The following is a 15,671-nucleotide window of genomic DNA, read 5'->3' on the forward strand; positions in this document are numbered from 1 at the left end:
CATTGTTCTTAGTTCTATATCATTCCCCCTTGTCCTCTTCATTACAAATGTTCCTGGTCATGTATACCCTTAAAACCAGCAATAACCCAGCCTTAGCAGGTTCCAGGACCAGAATTCTTTTGCCCCATAGAAAATCAGATAAGAGTTTTCACATACATGCAAAGATCCAAAGGAATGGCTAGAACATGTCTGGTGAGCTCCTTAATGGAGAAAGTTAGTTAAGAAAGGAAATAAATCATCAGGGGATTCTAGAGGGGAAGATTAGTGTGCTACACTACTTTTTTAGGTGGTTAGTAAGAGCTAAAAGGTTTATTTTCAGTAAAACTATGAATAGGGCACGGATTGAATTTTAAATCAGAACACACCGCTTTTTTTCTCCCAATATGCATAGAAGATACCAGGTAACTAGACAACAGTCAGGTAGAAACTGATGGCTCTTGATCAGATAACACATACACCAGATGCTGCAGTTCCTATGGACCTAGGTCTGGAGTTAGATTTACTGCTCTAAACAAAGAAGAGACCCAGCTCTCTAAATTATCAGTTCCGGGCTTTATCAGCTGTTCAAATCGTCTTTATCAGCCTTTCTGATTGTGGGGGTTGTGGATCTTCCTTTGAGTTGCAGTTAATTATCCCTTCTGCTGTCCTTGGGAGTCCTGAACTAAAATCATCAGTAAACTGAGGTGAAAGTGAGCATAAGGGGTTAGGAATCTGTTGAGTGGGGTAAAAGCAAAGCAGCAGCTTGGGCAGGTAGTCATTCTAGGTCCTTAGAGAAATGCGAATATCATAAATGAGATGTTTTTGCCTAAATTCTGACCAAATGCCTGCTGATAAACTTAACTGCAGGAAGGCAGATCTCTGTGCTCACCTAACCTAGGAGAGAGCAACAAGGCCTGGCCAGTTCTGGACTGTGTGAATACATTCCCAAATATGTAACAGAAAGGGAACTAGCTACAGTGAAAACTCTACAGCAAAAGACAGCCACTTTACTCACAAAGCAATAATGCTCCCAAAGACTTGCCTTTTGGTTTAGCCTTTACCAGATCTCTTGGCTCTGATAAGTTGCTTGTGAAAAAAGGGCTGGGAAATTACTGTATAATGTTGCGGCTTGTATCAGGTATGAGACTGCAATCAGGTTCACAACCATTCACTGATCAGCTTCTGAGTGACAGGTCTTGACAGACACTAGAGCCGGGAACTGTCAAGAGTGATGAGTATCCTTATGCTCAAAGAGATGACTGTAACAGAGTCCGGAGAAATCAGGAAGGCGAATGCATGTGAGGCAAGTTCCCATGACAACAGTTACATGAAACAGTGTCTGAGACAGTTTGTGGAGGTGTGTGGAGATGGGAACAGACTCTCCAAGCAAGTCACAACTGGCTAAAGAAATGTGGGTCGGGTCAGATGACCACCAGAACAGCAATGTTTTGGGTTGGTCCTGCCATGTGAACAAGGGTGACATTCCCAAAAGGCTCTTGGCAACCTTCCCTGTCTAGAGTCTAATAGCAAATGTTCTGGGTTCACATGCCCTCTGTCCACTACTTGACTCTGGCTTCCTTGTGAGACAGCCAAGGACAGCACATGCGTGACTGGGCATTGCCTGCTCCACTGAAACAACATCTGTGGACACTGAAATAGGAATTTCATACAAAGAGCTCCACCCTGATGACTCTATTCAACACTGCTTCCAAAACCCTAGCTAACACTGTCCAAAGACAAAGTAGCAATTACACTGGTGTTCAACCTGAAGAACCAATTGGTTTACTGGGATTCTTTACAGGAGTACGGCTGAGGCTTTACTACAGGAGCGTGGATGGCTCAAGGCAGCTGCGTCACTAAAGAGAGCACCCCTGGCATAGGTGGAGTGCTCTTCTTGCAGACTGCTGGCCAGGTCAGGGAGTCTCATCCCTCTCAGCAGTCCTTGCTGCTTATATGACCTGGGGGTAGGGACTTGTGGAGCTTGTAAGTTTTATGGACTTCCTGAAACCTGCCAGTTATTTATTTCCTGATCATAAGAGCCTCCCTCCTTGAAAGGTAATGTTTAAATTTAGAGTGCATTGCTACGCAGCCCATGTGCAGCTTGGTGCACAAGCTGCAGCATGCACACCCTGTCTGGGATGGTCAGATGGTGGGGGATAGCAAATTTTAAAGAAAGCAGCCAAAGACATGCCCAGAGAGGAACCCATGCTGTGAAACCAAAGATTCTGTGTCTCTATGAAGTGGCACCTGGAGTATCACAGCCCATGGTGATTCTGGGCTGTGGGTGACTCTCAGGGAGTTCTCTAGAAACTGAACTATGATCCGGCATCTGGGACTGCTTGCCCTTCTGCTCAGAAACTTGAGTGAATGCCTTCTCCTCTTTGGGCCATTGTTTTCTCCTTGGCAAAAGGAGACACTTGGGGAAATAATCTTCAACTCTCCCAGCTGTGGAGTATCGAGACAGGTTTCAACAGGCACCCCAGCAAGGGATCTGACTTTCAGCACCATGGACAGGATGTGGCATGCCCCCAGGGGAGTTCACCTGACTTGACTCAGCAGTCACAACTGGTCATCACTGAGAACACCCATATGTTCCCCCAATCCTGGGGCTCCCTGTGAGCCTGTAGAGACACTGCCTCTTAAGGACTCAGTGCTCCTGGCTTCTGAGGCATAGCTGGATGGGGCTTTCTTGGTTCACACCCTCTGCCCTTTCCTGTCACCTTTCACTGTCTATCAGTGTTTTTATTTCTATGCTGTTGGTACAAGCATTCACTTATTACAAGAGTACAGAGAGGCTAAATGTCCCTTGTCATCAATATGAAGACCCTATGGTTTACTGAGCCCCTATATGAGGTCAAGCCCTGTGCTCTGGGAAATCAGGGACCTAGAAGTGACAACTCAGTTACTGAGGTTATTTTTTACTTTCAAGTTAAGTCCTTTTCCAAGCAAGCAAATGTTTTCTTTCTAGAGTAGCTAATTTGAATGAATCTCTGGACCTATCAATATTTATACTGTATTACTATACGTTCTTTGTCTCTTGCCCTGCTGAGTCCTCAGATTCTTTCTTTTATTAAAAGTGAAAAAAGAGCGTGGTACATTCCTTTAGCCTTCACACTTGGGAAGTAGAGGCAGATGGATCCTCATGAGTTCAAAGCCAACTTTGTCTCTATAATATATTGAGATCAATCTGGACTAGTAAGATTCTGTCTCAAAAGAAAACGAAAGTTTTTTCTTCAGGCCCAGCTTTCCCAGGTGTCCTGTTGGAGAGCTCCCAGTGGTGGTTAGCCATCACTGAGATGACTTGCACAGGTCCGAAATGCCATCTTCCAGCTAGATTAATTACCCACCATGCAGCCGGCAGAGTCAGCCATTACAACACACAACTCCACATGATGAGTTTCCTGTTGTCATGATGGAGCAAGAAGAACAACAAATTGTTCCCTTTAACTCGGGATTGCATCGAGTCATCACCCACTAGGTGTGGGGAACTCACAGCAAATCCAGAGAGCTCTAGTTTCCATGTCAGGCTCTAACAGAGAAAAGCCAGAGTCAGTCTTGTTCCCCTTGGTTGTTGACTCCTCCAACTAACCACCAGCAATGCTAGATTAGGCATTGTGTCCAAACATTACATATAGCCTGATATTTAGAGGAGCAGTAAACATATGCCATACATGTTATTGAAAATAATACTGCATCAGGGCTGGAGAGATGGCTCAGTGTCTAACAGCACTGGCTGCTCTTCCTGAGGACTCAGGTTCAATTCCCAGCACCCATATGGAGGCTAACCACCACCTGTAATGACGGTTCCGGTGTCACTGTGTCAGCTTCCCTCATTTTTCTCTTTTCATTTCTTTCTCCTTTTTAGTTAGAAGACACTTGTATATGAAAGAATCACTCCTATTTGCTTTTCTTGCTCTCAGTACAGAACAGGGAGGAAGAAAAAATGTCATATTCTCTATACTCTATATTAGAGAGACTTAAAAATTGCAACTAATGGCCCAGAATGTTTCTTACAAAAACAAAACACTTAGCAATGGAAGAGAAGAGGAGAATGGAAAAAATCCACAGGGCTGTGTGTTATTAGCTTCCCTTTGAAGGCTGTTGTGTAGAAGCCCAGAAACGATGCTGAATGGCCCTGGCAGAATCACATCACTATTCCACTGATTTCCCTTCCACTTAAGATGCAGCCTCCAGTCCACTGGTAGAAGCAGATACAGTTGCTAGGCAACCTTCTCCTGGAGGTTGGGAATAGAGGCCGATGTTAGAGGAAACAGGGTAGAATATAACCTGTAACGCAGCGCAGTGTGACTGGGACAGACAACATTTGCAGGCTTCACACATGTATTTAATCCCTGACAAAAAGATTTGCATGTAACTGGGACTTATTTGCCAGCTTGACTACTGATGGGAGAAGATGAGGATGGCTGTGGAGGGCTGGGGTGGGGGAAGGGCAGACAGGCCTTTCAGAGTCCTTCTACTCCCACAATGAATAATTCATTCAATATCTTACACAGACAAAAATTGGGTTGGAGAAGTCAATGTAAGTGACTTACTGTAGAAAGGAGGGGCACAGGGGATGTGGTCAGCTTTAATAAGGACCAAAATATGGCCATTGCTTTTTACTTTTCTCTTTTGCTTTTAAAATGTTAGGTTTCTCAGATTTTATACCACTTCCCTGAAGACACATTCAGAGGAGAAATTGCAAAACAACGTTTGCAGTCAGTCAGGCCCCTTGAACCTGTCCCTTGTCACTTCCCAGCCTAGACTTCTCCAAGCTGTGAAGGGGAGACCGAGTACCAGGGCCTTAAGGTGAGCAGCACCGATGTTCCTGAATCTGTCACCTCTACTGGTTGGATCTTCATGGCTGCCGTGTAAGCACTGGCCAGATTCATCCCATGTGCTGTAACAGAATGTGCAGCAAAGCCTGGGAACACAAGAAAAAGAGAGAGAAAGAAAAATCACCAAGTATCTCAAATTAGAGAAAGCCTCCTAACATGCCAATGACACAAATTAGGTGCCACATGTTTTTACTGAAGCTGACACCCAGTGTCTTGAAATCTGCTATGTCAGTGCTGTTATTGCAAAACAATGTCCCAAAGAGGAGTTTCCATTTAAATCCCCAAATACTTTCCTAAAGATTGATGTGGGATTCCCCTCTGTATGCTGTGATTAACGTTAGTGGATAAAGAAACTGCTTTGGACCTATAGCGGGGAAAACTAAACTGAATGCTGGGAGGAAGAAGACAGAGTCAAGGAGAAGCCATGTAGCCCCGCCGGACACAGACGCTGGAACTTTACCCAGTAAGCTATAGCCTCATGGTGATGCACAAATTACTACAAATGGGTTGAATTAAGTTATGAGTTAGTCAATAAGAAGCTAGAGCTAATGGGTCAAGCAGAGATTTAATTAACACAGTTTCTGTGTGGTTATTTTGGGTCTGAGTGGTCTTAATATAACAAAAGATGTCAGAATGTCCTCCCCTATCCCAGAGCACTAACGACAGCCTGTGCCTCTTCTAGCCTTGTCTTAGATGTAGCGTATGGAAAGCATCTTTAGAAGCACAAGGCCAGAAGTTGAAGTCTAGGACTCCAGTGCATGCATCACAGCCTCAGGGATACTCCTGGCTGAACCAGGACAGACAGAAGACAATGACAGACACATCCCAGCGCTCCCCAGGTCAAGACAACTGTACCAACACTTGCTGGGATCACTGCTGTGAATGATTTAGTGAGGATCAAAAACTCCGGAAGGAAAATGATCAGCACCTGCCCTGTGCTCACATGGCTTGTAATGACCAATAGCATTAGCACACGGAGAAGCAAATTTCTAGTACCCACAGTACATAACTGACAAACTGGGACATGGCTTCAACTGAAGAAATCAAGGGGAAGAGTCTCAGGATTACAGACTACTCTGTAGTCTAAAGACCTATTGGATTTAGTTTGGGGAATTTCAGTGCTGGGTTGAACACAGGTCCTCGTACATGTTTGGCAGCTGCTCTATCACTGAACAACATACCCAGTCCCTGTATTAATTTTTTATTAGGGGAGGAAGGGGAGGTATAGAGCATCGAACCCAGGGCCTCATACATGCCAGGCCAGCACTCTCCCTCTGAATTGCAGCCCACGGGATTTTGAGGCGAGGTGGATGGACGATGCTGTGCTGCAAACCCAGCTCTTACCCCACTTCAGTGTCCTTAAATCTTAAATCGGGTATCCAAAAATAAAACGGTATTAAAATGATCCTTGCTGTGTATGTATGGTTTGGGAAAGTGAACACCAGATGGCAGCATTTAGGCAGGATGTTCTGGAATGCTCCCTCAGGTCACCGCATAGGCCCACAAACTCTCTGGTCATCGGGATTGCTTCAGTTGGAACCTCAATTGAGGGAAAGTATTTGTAAATGCAATTGCTAAATTATGAAAGAGAGGAGGGTAAAAATGAAACGTTTTTGGCATTTTTTTCTGTCCAACACTTACTGTTTTAAGCACTTCTTTTTCAAAGGCCAAATAAGGGCTTTGGGGACCCAATAGGACCCAGATGGACACACCTAGAAGTATCCTTATATAAATACTTACACATATACATACACATATGTATTTTAATGATAAAAGTAAACAAAATATGATTTTATCTTCACCGTAGGGAAAGGGTCATATACTTTTAAACTCATTTCTTTTCTGTTAATCTCATTTATGATGGCAACAACTACTTCTTTTTTTTAATTTTATTTTAGATTTATTTATATTATTGTATAGATGTGAGTTATTGTCTAAATGCATGTCTGTGACCTACCTGTGTGCCTGGTGCCCACAAGTCCAGCAGAGGATGTTGGATCCCTTGGGACTGGAGTTATAAATGGTTGTTAACAATTATATGGGGGTTGTGAATCAAACTCAGGTCCTCTGCAAAAGCAGCCAGTGATCTAAACTGCTGAGCCATATCTCCAAACCCCCCAAAACTAATTTTTTTCAAGGCAGGGTTTCTGTGGAGCCAGTACTGGAACTTGCTCTATAAACCAGGCTGGCCATGAACTCAGAGATCTGCCTGCCTCTGCCTCCCAAGTGTTGGGATTAAAGGTAAGCGCCACCACCACCCGGCTTTAACAACAATTTAAGTGACTATTTAAGTACGCTGTGGTCAAGGTGAGGTCAAGGTCAAGGTATTAAGTGTGGGTCACGTTGTCTCCAAACCAAAAACCAGTTCCAGCCAGAATATGGCTAATGTCCCTCATACTCTAAAAGCCCTTGCTGTTGTTTGAAGCAAGGAATGGAAAGTGAGGGAAAGGGGCTTGCTTAGGAGCCTGGGGACCTGAGTTTGATCCCTGGAATCCATATAATGGGAGGAGAGAATCAACTCCCACAAACTGTTCTCAGACCTGAATATAAACAGCCATATATGTCAGGGGATCTCAGTGAGTTCCACGCCAGCCTATGCTACATAGTGAGTTCCAGGCCAGCCAGGGCCACATAATGAGATCTTGTCTCAAAAGAAAACAAAAACAAAAGAAAAAGAAAAAGAAAAGAAAAGAGGGAGGAAAAGCGGAGGGGGAGGGAGGGAAGGAAGGAAAAATAACACAGCCAGGCACTATGATGTGGTCAGTGCCTGTAATTAATTTCAACTTCTCTAAAAGAAGACCATGAGTTTAAAACCAACCTGGGCAGTGTAGGGAGACCTCATCTTTTCTCCCTCAAGATAAAATAGATTTATTTTCCAGATAGACAATGTTATATGTGCATTACAATATGGTAGAGTTTTGTTTTTTTAAAAAAAAAAATCTCCTGAGCCAGATGTGGAAGCATGAGTCTGCACCTCCAGTACTCCACAGCTGAGACAGGATGCAGCAGTTCAAGGTTAGCCCGGGCTATGTTAGAGATACCGTCTCATAAGTAAACAAACAACAAAACATGCCTTTACAAATCTGAGATTATTGCATTTTAACCGAAAGCTTCCAACACAGAGACACGAAGCTCTGCCTCCAGGCTTGCCCTTGGCCTTGGGCAAAGCCTCTCTCACATCAAGAAGCAGCCTTTCACCTCTCCAGCTTTTCGGATGCTTCTTCACCCAGTGAATTGATCTTTTCATTCTGCCAAGACAGGTAGACCAAATCTCCCCCATAAGAAAAATCTTTGGGCCTCTTGTACTCAGCAGCTAACCGCAAGCTCTGCTTCTAAGACTGGGGTTCTCCAAGAAGTAAGGAGAGAATTTGGGATTACCTGCATAACTAAAATTCTGTCTCATTTTTGCTCATTTATCCCTCCCAGATCTATCTAATGGCATTTGACAACTTAAGTTACTGTTAACTTACTACTTCATCCATGACATTAAATAAGGTTTCCTGCTAAAATACAGACAGGTGTGCCTCTTTCACAGGACTAACAGGTTTCAGTTGTGTCTACAGAGGTTCAGAGTTTCCAGTTTCCTTTACCTTTGAACCTAAAGCCATAGCCTTTTGCTATGATACCAAGATGTAAATCTGTTCCAGTTTTCTTACAGGTTCCTGGAAAACTTCTACTGCTGTATCAAAATCAGGTCGGGTAAAACAAACAAGCAAACAAAAACTAACAGTCTCCAGAGCCTTTTGCTAACCCCAGCCAGTTTTAGGCATATTTTACAGGTTACTCCTGCTGCTTGGGCCAAGACCAACCTATAAAGTGCTCCCCAGACAACACCAAAAGACCTGCACCAGCTCCTGGGACTTCACCATTGGTACCAACTCTCCTGAATTAAGAACACCTGCCAACTAAAATCTGGTTTTAGAAGCCCAGGTTTATCTACTATTGCGTTCCATCCCATAGCTAGCCCCATTTCATAGGGTCAATAATTACAATATTTTTTTCTCCTAGCCACCTGCCTTCTCATACTCCAGGATGACATCAAACCAGGTGCCGCTCCAGCCACACCTCTCGCTGAGCGTGAGCCCAACTCCTAGCTCCCCCTACTCCCACATGGCCCCATGCCCACAGGAAGTAGCCAGACTAGAGCCGACGTTCTTATATCCAAGGACTCTGGAATGTTTGATTGAAAGTGAGACTCAAGCCCTCTAACACCCCTATATCCAAGGAGTCTGGAATGAATGATTGGAAGCATCACTCCAACCCTTGGCCTGGGAGCTATGTTGGTCTGGACTCCAACTCCCCACCTGCCAAGCACTGACCCCTCCCAAGGGAGGGTCAGGAACACTCCCACAGGCTATTTAGGCTCAAGCTGGAAAAAGAAACGGTGGGTCCCCAGGGTTTGCGTGGGCTCCTCTCCCTGCCATGCTGTCTCAGTCCACCCGAGAGAGTGCTGCATTGGCATTTTAATTTGGCCTAATCTGGCCTAATTAGAGTTATTTGTGTCGGCAGAGCGGCTTTTCTTCAGATGATTAAATCAAACATTGCCCTCACCAGGCTCAGTGAACTCTAGATGGCCTGCTAGTCACTTTCACTCAGACTAGAAGTAAAAGACTTGGTCTGATGAGCCTAAGAGCCTGTGGTGGGCACAAGAATAACTTCCATGTTACATGACGAACTCTGCCATGATGGATGCAAACAGTCCATCTTAGGTCTGTCGTGATAGGTGCATATGCCTAACCACATCCTCTCTGTCTCTCTGTCTATATCAATAAACTGTTTGGCTCATTAGCCAGTGTAGTATGGAGAGCGGGTCCTTTTGGTTCCGTCCCGCCCAGCTAGCTTATACCCCGAAATAACAACACACAAATTGTATTCATTTAAACGCTGCCTGGCCCATTAGTTCTAACCTCTTACTGGCTAACTCTTACATATTCATTTAACCCATCTCCACTAATGTGTATCTACCGGCATGAGTCTAACCAGCATCCATCTTGAGCAGGAGAAGCATGGCGTCTGCAACACTTCCCTTCTTCCCAGCATTCTGTTCTGTCTACTACGCCCACCTAAGGGCTGCCCTATCAAAAGGCCAAGGCAGTCTCTTTATTAACCAATGAAAGCAACCCAAATACAGAAGGACCTCCTACACCAAGCCAGCTAAAAGCTGGGAGAGTTAGCACACAAGTGTACCACCGCGGCTTGAGCAATGGAGACCCCTAGTCCCCAAGGCTTGAAGCTGTATGCTGTATTCTTTTTATAAAATTTTTATTCAAAAGATTTTTTTTTTCATTTTACATACCAACCACAGTTCCTCCTCCCACTCCCCCCACCTTACCCCCACCCAACTCCCCATCCATTCCAAGTGTCTGGCCCTTTCTTTGAAACTCTTTCTTGGTAGAACTGTTCCTGCATGCTAAAACTGCTGTAACTAAAAAAATAAAATAAAAAGCTTGCACTAGCACAAATTCCCAGAGCTGGCAGGAGTGGGGGGGCAGCTTTTCTGCCACACAGTGACTGCCATAGCAGCATCTCAGATTCCAATCCCCTGAAGGACACACTCCACCCTTAAGTCACCCTTTGAATTACAAACTGGTCCCATGGACCTCCCTACATGCCCCCAACAGTCTATCCACAACTTTCTTCATTGGAAAACATCACTGTTCACCAGAAGCAAGGCTGGAGCTAATGAAGGCAGATATTTGCATCTGTGCTCGAAGTGTGCCAGAATATAATATAGTATGTCCCTCTGGCGTGCAGATTCTTTAAGGCCACTGGGAACAAGCCATCCTGAAACAGTGAGTCAAACAAACACAGGAAAAAGCTTATTACCCTGTGACTCATTTAGGTTTGGGTTATATACACCGCCTTCTCAATAATACACTTGACGGTCTAGTTCCTTTCCCTAAACACACTAATACCCACATACGTCCCTCTCCAAAAACTACACTGACCACACATGCCTCTCCGAACAATGGGGTAAATTTCCCCTCTGAGGGTAATCAAGCTAAATAACTTCTATTCAAATACATTCCCAGTGTATCTAACCAAGCGGAATAGAAAAGCAGGTCTGGTCTGAACTAATTTAGGATACATGCACAGTAAGGCAAATTGCTCTCCAAGCAAACTTTCAAGAATTCCCCTGCCCATCATGTTATACCTATGCACAATCAGGCATGCGTAAAATCAGATGCATTATGGGGAGAGACATGTGCAGCAGGAAAAGTGGTTACATGGTTGATTCTGTCAATTAAAGCAGAGAACTACCCTCGTGATGCCCCTTAGTAACCAAACTCCTCCTTCTCTCAAACCCCATAAAAGGAAAACCCAAACAGTAATAGAATCCTTGACTATCCTCCTTATGTGGCCAGTTGTCAATCTGAAAAGCAAGTCCTCTAGTCAGTACTAGTGCGTCTTTTCCAACCTGGGTGAGCCTTTGTTTTCAATGCTTTGTATAAGAAGGGAAGAATCTGGAAACCCAGAGCACTGGTGACACCAAGGCTGAGGTTTTTCTTCTGTTATGAAGATTTATCTTTATAAATGAGATTAGCATTTGTAAAAGATATCTCAGGCTCCCTCTTAAGGCATGTCAGTAGGGAAGGCTGCAACTTAAACCTGCATCACAGACCTTTCTAAACAATCCCCTCCCCGACTTCCCAATTGCTTGCTTCCCCAGACCCCTTAGTTTTAGCACAGGATACTTGAGAAACCCGCAATTCATTACACCTGGGTCTTCCCAAGTGTTCCTGTGAGGGGCTGGTGTTATTGAACCAGTTTGTTGTTGCTGCCTTATGTGACTCCTGCTGAAGATCCTAAAACCAATGGAGGAAAAAATTGTTTCTCCTATAGTTGTCCTCAATCTTGGCTGTACCTAGCTTCCCCATCATTAAATTGAAAATTATCTGGGTTCCATGCCCACACGGGGTTGAACTGTCATCATCTTATAAAGAATTTAAATCCATGCCAGTGAGAAGGCTCAGCAGGAAAAGGCACTGGCCACCAAGGCTGCATTTGAGCCCCAGGGTCCACATGGTGATAGAGAACTGATTCTCTCACATTGTCCCCTGACTACTAAAAGCAAACTATAGCACGCACATGCGCGCACACACACACACACACACACACACACACATCCTAAAGCAACAGAACTTCTACTTTTATTTTTATAAAAATAAGATGAAGTCTCTAAATCCTATGTGCCTGAATTCTGAAACTTTGCAGAAGAGACCTGTGTGCTCTTCCAGAGGTCGTTTATGCGGAAATCATGGGCCGCCCTTGTGTTATTTGCTCTTTTCACAAGCTGGCCACAGAGTGACCTTTGGAGTTGACTCCCTGGGACCTGTTGGTGTGAAGCTCTGACCAGAGAGTACGGAATGAGTTATGTCACAGGTCAGCAGTAGCCAGGATACCTCATGTGGGGATGAGATGGGATAGAGAGGAGAAGTTAGGGGACATGGGAAGGGGCCCTCACTCCAGAGTTCTGATGAAGCCTCCCATACAGTTAACAAAATTTAACTCCATTGGTTCCGATTTGAGACTGCAACTAAAACGTGAGAGACCACTGTGTGGTGGTGGCACATGCCTTTAATTCCAACACTCAGGAGGAAGAGGCAGGCAGATCTCTGTGAGTTCAAAGCCAGCCTGGTCTGCAGAGCAAGTGCCAAGACAACCAGGGCTACACAAAGAAACTCTGTCCCAGGAAAAGAAGAAGGAGAAGGAGGAGGAAAAGGTTTGGAGGATGGAGAGATAGCTCTGGGCTTAAGGACACTTGCTGTTCTTGCAAGGACCCAAGTCCAATTCCCAGCACCCACAAGATGGCTCACAACCATCTGTAACGCCAGTGCCAGGGGCTTTGACACCCTCTTCTGGCAGGCACACATGTGGTATGGAGGCAAAAACCCATACATATGAGAGACCATCCACAAACTTGATTAGAGGTCGTCCATCTTTATCACAATGGAAAGCATGAGCAATAATCATGTTCCACCAACAAACTTCTGAGCTTTCCAATCTTCACCTCTTAAGACGCACACCTCTGTGCATCCGAAAAATCTGTTTCTCTGCACCAGTCACCCCAGGGTCCCAGCACACACTAAGTCCTAAAGTCCCTTCTTTCTTCCCTCCCTTCTATCCATCGTCTTGTCTTTTTCCTACAGTTTTTCCTTGTAGCACAGGCTAGCCTCACATTCAAGGTCCTTCTGCCTCAGGCTTCTGCAGATGTGAATGACAGACTTGTCCCACCATGCCTGGCTTTATACCTGCTTCTTATTCTGATTTTAAGGGATCTTAAAGTCTCAGCATCCTTCTCATTGGCCTGATTCTAAATATCCAGGCAGGGAGAAGAGGTTTCCATGACATGCAGATGTAGTTGTGCAATGTAGCCCTGACCAGGTCAGCCAAGACGCACCTATAGGTGACAGTTTAAATGTACGATTCCTCAGTTTCTTAACCCAAATCCTATATTTCCTTTTTTGTATTTGTATTTTATTTTTGCATTTCAAGTTATTAATAAAAATGTTTTAATACACATTTAAGCACAGGCATTGGAGAAGAGAGAGACCTTTTGGGGAAAGGACATTGTTAAATACTTTATATCATGTGTGGTCTTCTCAAGAAATGGAGTCTCATGGTTCCTGCATTTTTCCTGTTAATAAACAGAATAATTTCCCCTAAGGAGATATACATCACAACCATATTCTCAGCCTAAACCCACACCCAGGTAGAAGTTTTTTGTGGGCAACCTGCACCTACTCACCTCCATGAATTTTGTGGGATGGGTGTAACTAAGCAAGAGTCCTGAGGTACAGAAGCCTGGAGAGAGCAGTTACCAGGGCTGAAGGGAAGTGAAGAGCAAATACTCACTTCCCCTCTAGATTGATGTAATCATTTTAAAGCAAGATGGAGATACACAGTGTCGCGACATTACAGGCATGCTGGATGTAGCAAAATTGTTCTAAAATATTAAGGACTAATTTAAAAAGCTACATGCCAATGAAGTTTTTCATTCCTACACCCAGTATTTCTTCTTTCATTTTTGATTTCAAGATATTGACTGGCAAATGAACTGCCTCATTTCCGAGCCAAGAGAAAAGGAAAGATGTCATGAAAATGCTTTCATTATGTCCATGGAAGATAGGAAACACCTAAGTGAAGGAGATAGTCTTGACAGAAACAGAAGCTCACATGTATGGAACCTTTCAGCTCTTGAAACAGAATCCCCAGGTAGTGTTCTGGCTTACGCAGTTCTGAAAAGGAGAGTCAGCAAGCCACCCGGGGAAATGACTTCAGGGGTCACTTTCATTGATTTTCGCTATTGGCACTGTTCTGAACTGTTCCTCAGCCTCGAAGGGCGGGATGACTTCCAACAAAAGACCTTTCTTTTTTTTTAATGCAGGGTTTCTTGTGTAGCCCTGGCTGCCGTGGAACTCAGAGATCCACCTGCAGCTGCTTCCTGAGTGCTGGGATTAAAAGTATGACCCGATGCACCCTGGTCAAAAGCACATTTTTAAACAAATTTCTCCATGTCAAAAGGGAGGTCCAGATAGAGCTGGCATGTTGTCTTTTCTCCCCATAGCTGGCCCAGAACCCTAATCTCTGACACATCCAGAGTTGGGACACGCAGTAGAGCCTGTTAGAGACACAGAATCCACAGAAGTTAACAAACCGGATTAGTTTGCTTGGGTTTTGTTCATTTCTTAAACGAGGTTAGCGCTCTGACTTGTTCTTTTACGCTTCTATGGAGGGAGTAAAACAAGTTGAGTTCAAGCTAATATTTAAGTGCTTATTTACTCAGCGGATTAGGTAAGAGGGGCTTTGCTGCTGGCTCATCCTGCTGGTTCAAGTCCTAGGATTGGTGCCCAGGGCAGAACCACAGCAGTCCACTCCCATTTTGGATATTACAAGATGACTTTAGGGGGATTTTTACATCTTGTTTCATACTGAAATGACTAGCCATCAAATCCTCACTACAGTTGCCCTTCCATGAGCGGCAGTAATGAAAATATGCACTGGGGTTTGGAGGTCAGGAAAGTATTCAAGTGGCACCCATTATCCTGTACCTGACACTGCTCAGGCTTGCCATAGCCCCAGGTCTTTGGAATAACGTGACTTTCGCCATTCTGCATCCTGTGGTACTTATGGCAAGATCTGAGCCCAACAAATGAGGTCTTGTTCTAATTGCATCATGTTGAGCCACCCAAGTTAGGAAAGTGTGCTGAAAGTAAATAGAAATAGTAGCCTGTTCAAATATTTGGCATCATGAAGCTTAACGCGTTGGTAGTACAAGAAAAAGAAGGGTAATGAAAATTTATTTGTAACTCAATGTTATTCTTCAATTAGCATGTATTAATGATACATAGGTTTATTTGGATACTTTACTGTGTTGATGTATTTTGATAACATCCACCTCATTACTTTCTCTCATCCCCTCCCACTTGGTGGTTCTCCTCCTCTTTCCAACTAGTCTGTCTTCCACTTCCATGGTTTATTATTTATTTTGTGTGTGTGTGTGTGTGTGTGTGTGTGTATCAAGGGGTGGTACCCATGTCACAGCTCCTTATGGAGGCCAGAGGACAACTTTGTGCCCTCAGATCTTTTCCATTCACCTTCATGTAAGTTCCAGGGAATGAACTCGTCACTGGCTTTCATGGCAAGGATCTTTATGCAGGCTCATCTTGCTGACCCTTCACTTCCCCTTTTAAAGATCCACTGGGTTTAATTAAAATTGCTTGATTGAGTATGGGTGAGAAAACATGGGCTAGCTACCCCACTGAAGACGCTGTCTTCCCCTTCTCTCAGCAGGCCTCACCAATGGGTCTGCAGGGAGGAGTGGGGTCTCAGGAGTCCCTCTCTCGTCTGTGA

This window comes from Myodes glareolus, chromosome 7 (assembly GCF_982192425.1).
Source record: "Myodes glareolus chromosome 7, mMyoGla1.1, whole genome shotgun sequence".
In the NCBI taxonomy this organism is placed as follows: Eukaryota; Metazoa; Chordata; class Mammalia; order Rodentia; family Cricetidae; genus Myodes; species Myodes glareolus.